Here is a 5,802-nt window from a genome sequence, read left to right as displayed (position 1 = left end):
TTCCTCTCATATGTTAGATATGACAAGCGTGAGCTCGGCACCATGCACATGGCCTGTTCCTCTCATATGTTAGATATGACAAGCGAGAGCTCGGCACCGTGCACATGGCCTGTTCCTCTCATATGTTACGTATGACAAGCGTGAGCTCGGCACCGTGCACATGGCCTGTTCCTCTCATATGTTAGATATGACAAGCGTGAGCTCGGCACCGTGCACATGGCCTGTTCCTCTCATATGTTACGTATGACAAGCGTGAGCTCGGCACCATGCTCATGGCCTGTTCCTCTCATATGTTACGTATGACAAGCGTGAGCTCGGCACCATGCTCATGGCCTGTTCCTCTCATATGTTAGGTATGACAAGCGTGAGCTCGGCACCATGCACATGGCCTGTTCCTCTCATATGTTACGTATGACAAGCGTGAGCTCGGCACCATGCACATGGCCTGTTCCTCTCATATGTTACGTATGACAAGCGTGAGCTCGGCACCATGCACATGGCCTGTTCCTCTCATATGTTACGTATGACAAGCGTGAGCTCGGCACCATGCACATGGCCTGCTCCTCTCACAGCCATGATTCCCCTATCAGCAGGACCTCGCAGGTGTAGTGACACGCAGAAGCTAGGCGAGCTCTCGGGTTGGTCCGGGGCATCACGTGAATGAGTCATGAAAAGAGGCTTAGAGAGATGAACCACCAGAGGAAACACTTAAGCTCTTAAATCACACACGATGGAGATCCAGCTAGGATTAGCAGAGGAGTATAGACAGCTCTGCGTGTTCTCTAACTCAGTACAGGCAAGTGAAAATCGTTTTCTATAATCAAGCCATCTGCTTTCCAATTTTTTCTGTTATTGTATTTTTCAAGTTTCTCTCCTTTTGTTACAGCAGAGATTTGCAAGAAATTTTTAAGAAATCTCTGCATTTACTCGTGAAATAAGCGAAAACTACAATCAGGGTTTGACTGAAGTAGAGTTGGCCACAACTTCAGGGGGGTGCCAGGCATCGCTGTGAAGAGCATGTCCCTCGACTCTGACAGATCCTTCTGCGGGTCTGTGTCCTGTCACCCGAAGCATTTTTGCTGTGGTCTCTACTGCTAACCTAGCTGGAACTGGAGTCAATGTAACCAACTGCTGGAACAATGTATATTCATTCTCTAATTGAAAGCTTGAAAACTTGTACAGACTGCGGTTTGTAGATTTTAGTACGTTCTGCAAAGTCATGCTGACATATTAACCCATAGACCCTTATCAAGGCACTATAGAGGACAGGAATCAATGGGATTGTCTCTCCCTTCCGGTTAGCAAGAGCTACATTTACCATTGTAGGCTCTAGTTTTAACTCGAACCTGCATTTATGAAGATAACCCTTCCCTTCCCATGCTCACCCATAAGGCATCTTGCTGGTGTGTTTGACTTAAGGGTCTCACTTGACTAGAGGAACCAACAGGAGTCTGCTCAGACATACCCAGCAAGGCGGCAGAATTGTAATATACAAAACATCAACAGTTATCACTCAGCATTCTTTCGCTGTAATTAAAAATTTAACTAAAATTGAGCTCCATGCTCTGGGCATGTGGAGCTGCACTGCTTAGATTTTATGTGATATAATATGCTATTATATATTTATATATATATACACTCACCTAAAGGATTATTAGGAACACCTGTTCAATTTCTCATTAATGCAATTATCTAATCAACCAATCACATGGCAGTTGCTTCAATGCATTTAGGGGTGTGGTCCTGGTCAAGACAATCTCCTGAACTCCAAACTGAATGTCAGAATGGGAAAGAAAGGTGATTTAAGCAATTTTGAGCGTGGCATGGTTGTTGGTGCCAGACGGGCCGGTCTGAGTATTTCACAATCTGCTCAGTTACTGGGATTTTCACGCACAACCATTTCTAGGGTTTACAAAGAATAGTGTGCAAAGGGAAAACATTCAGTATGCGGCAGTCCTGTGGGCGAAAATGCCCTGTTGATGCTAGAGGTCAGAGGAGAATGGGCCGACTGATTCAAGCTGATAGAAGAGCAACTTTGACTGAAATAACCACTCGTTACAACCGAGGTATGCAGCAAAGCATTTGTGAAGCCACAACACGCACAACCTTGAGGCGGATGGGCTACAACAGCAGAAGACCCCACCGGGTACCACTCATCTCCACTACAAATAGGAAAAAGAGGCTACAATTTGCACGAGCTCACCAAAATTGGACAGTTGAAGACTGGAAAAATGTTGCCTGGTCTGATGAGTCTCGATTTCTGTTGAGACATTCAAATGGTAGAGTCAGAATTTGGCGTAAACAGAATGAGAACATGGATCCATCATGCCTTGTTACTACTGTGCAGGCTGGTCGTGGTGGTGTAATGGTGTTGGGGATGTTTTCTTGGCACACTTTAGGCCCCTTAGTGCCAATTGGGCATCGTTTAAATGCCACGGCCTACCTGAGCATTGTTTCTGACCATGTCCATCCCTTTATGACCACCATGTACCCATCCTCTGATGGAATACTTCCAGCAGGATAATGCACCATGTCATAAAGCTCAAATCATTTCAAATTGGTTTCTTGAACATGACAATGAGTTCACTGTACTAAAATGGCCCCCACAGTCACCAGATCTCAACCCAATAAAGCATCTTTGGGATGTGGTGGAACGGGAGCTTCGTGCCCTGGATGTGCATCCCACAAATATCCATTAACTGCAAGATGCTATCCTATCAATATCGGCCAACATTTCTAAAGAATGCTTTCAGCACCTTGTTGAATCAATGCCACGTAGAATTAAGGCAGTTCTGAAGGCGAAAGGGGGTCAAACACCGTATTAGTATGGTGTTCCTAATAATCCTTTAGGTGAGTGTATAGTTGACTAAGAAAACCACATATCTGCAAAATCATTGGTTTTCAGATACAAAAAAATTGTTTTCCCACGCATTTTATTGTCTAGCGCACCAAAAACCTGAAAATCACCGAAATTACAGATATGAGGTTTTCTTAGTTAGCTGATTCACTCTGCTTGGTGCATATTTTATTTTCTGAAGTTTAGGAAATTGATTTTTTTTCCGTGGTCCCAGGATGACACAGGAAACAGACTGTGACAGAATGACTTTGCAATGCGACAGACTGTGGTATCGTGTTTGAGTGCTGAATGAAGCTACAGAGTCAAGCTGTCACAGTCCCCATGAGTCAGTGACTTGCACCAGCTGGGAAGGCATGGATTAGGGCATCCCTCCAGATCGGGGCATCCCTACACCTGCAGGCTGCTCAGCCCCGGGCTGATTGCCCCAGTCCACGGCCCTGTGCTGGGGGTCGCGCTACCTATCGTACCCGCCACACCGAACGGTCCCAAGCCCATTTAGAAAGTGGATCTGTATGTAAAATGAGCCACATAGCTCACACAGTATGAGGATTTTCTCTGCAAAAGAACACATGCTTCATATTATTCGATAGAGGCACTGTGTTGCCTGGACGGGAAATATGATCCTGACCTGAATGGAGGCTTAATGTGGTCAAAGACATCATAAAAGGCATGTATAACTGGATTAGTCTCACTGAATTTAATGATAATAAATGATTGTTATGCAGGAGAGGATGCCTTGTCAGGCTGCTTGAGCTTCGTTCTCCGTGTTCTGGGCCAAGCAAGAGGCAGTGGGAGAAGGGCCTTCCCCTAACCGGTGACCGCAGGCCCAGCTGTCCAGCTCCCACCGATGGGGACTGGCTGGGGTACCAGAAGCTTCGTGCCCCTCTGGTCGTGCTGTTCTTTTGCTTTCATGTGCAGGAGGGGTGCAGACTTCGCAAACAATTTGCCCTAAATCAACATTTGGTAATGCCCACAATGCGGAGGCAGCAGAGCTGAGAGTTTCGCTCCCTCACCCTTCCATGTGGCTTTGCGATGGCTTCAGGCCAGAAGCACAAACTCGCACACATTCCCTAGAATGATTATCTTGACACTTTGTCAAAATTAAAAAAAAAGAATACATCTAAAACCTTGCATGACTATGGAATTCTTATCTCGCTGTTGAAGAACAACAAGCCCTCGAAGCTAATTTCCTCTACATGTGCAATGGTGGGAACAATCATATTTCCATTCTAGGAACTTGAGAGTTCCTGCTGATAAGAGAAAATTTCATGAAACCTTGAAGCAAGCATGCTGGGAGAAAACAAGATGGCGCCATTTCAGAGAATAATGCCGCTGTGTTGATCGTTTCAGGACCGCCAACATCAAAGGTCAGGATATCCTGTAGTCTGAACGTAGACGATGTGAATGTCCCACAGATTTTTATACATCTATGGCATTATCAATCCTTTACATTGAGTGTCACTTGAATAGATCTACAGTAAAGACGCATTCCAAAATACACACACACATAAACAGTACCATGTTACAGTAAGTCTCCCTTTTGCCACTTATAAATAGTATTTAGTCATAAATAAACTTGTTTATGATTGTCTGTTAATCATCTACAAAGGGTTACAACCTAATTATAACATGATTATAAACCATTCATAAACCCTTTATAAGGGTAGTCTTATTCTAAAGTGATACCTATGTACAGTATATATAAATATAGCAGTTAATGTAGCTAATGTAGACCCAGTGGAGCGATACAGCAACTGCGTCAGAAGTGCTGATGCGAATCTGAAAAGAATGACTCCGCATGTTTTGTGTGACGTTCAAATGTGCAATCATTAGGTGTGTAAAAAGTCAAATATATTTAAATAAATACTCACTTAGGGTAAGCCATTTCAGGATTTTAGTAAACATAGAAATGTTATACATGAAGAGCACGTTGTATATTGAATGGCGCTCTATGGACAGGCAGAAATGGATGTTTTTGGTAAATGTGTTTTTTATCCAAGATTCCTAAACAGTAAGTGTGGGGGTGATATTATAATGTTCTGGAGATGTTTCACTGCATGAAGTTCTGGACAGCTAACCGCCGTAATTGTGCTCTTTATTCTGCTGGAAAATGTCCGGTTGTCCCTCTGTGAGCTGGAATGCGCGGGGCGATGCAGCAGGACAGTGAGGTGAAACACTAGCAGATCATCATCACAATGGCTAAGGACTGAAGTTTGGATTGGGCTAGTCTGGATTCCAATTCTACTGAATCTTTTGGTGATGGACTCCAACATGGTACTCAGTCGGTTTGACAAGCCGTGGAGGTCAGAGGACAGAGAAACGGAGGGAGGCGTGCCGTAAAATTATCCAGCGGTGGTGTGAGAGGCTGAATAGGCGTGTTTGCCTAGCAGTTCTGCCTGAAGATGACGTTTGGAGCCATTCCATGCTGCACCATTTTCTTCAGTAAATAAATAAGTGTCTTTGTGTGTTATTTAGCCGCTATAGTGGCTCAGCTTGTCTTTTATGTAATATTCAGTTTTGGCTGAGTATGTGAAAATTATATAAATGCAGAGAAAATCTGATGGGGGTGCTTTTTACAGTACGACAATCCTCCTAGCAGTGGGTCTGTGGCATAGACCTTGGATTGACTCATATCAGCAGACGTGTACAATGTTATCATAACTTAGATATTAAATATCCAAGCAAGCACAACTAGCTGAATGACCTTCTCTTGTATGCCCTACTTGTTATGTAATTATCCTTCAGGCTGCTTCAAATGCTTCGAACATTAACAGACCTCCCGCGTTTCCAGTAGGTTTGTTGTGTTACACCCTGATTATGTCCCGATGAGCTATCCGCCTGTGTTTTCATAAGATTCATCACTGCTCACGTCTTGGTTTTCACAATGTATGTCATTAAGATGCGGTTGCTTGTTTGTGTATTTGGTCCTGGTAATTATGGACCAG

The sequence above is a fragment of the Paramormyrops kingsleyae genome, chromosome 19 (genome assembly GCF_048594095.1).
Source record: "Paramormyrops kingsleyae isolate MSU_618 chromosome 19, PKINGS_0.4, whole genome shotgun sequence".
In the NCBI taxonomy this organism is placed as follows: Eukaryota; Metazoa; Chordata; class Actinopteri; order Osteoglossiformes; family Mormyridae; genus Paramormyrops; species Paramormyrops kingsleyae.
Note: the sequence above shows the minus strand (reverse complement) of the source record.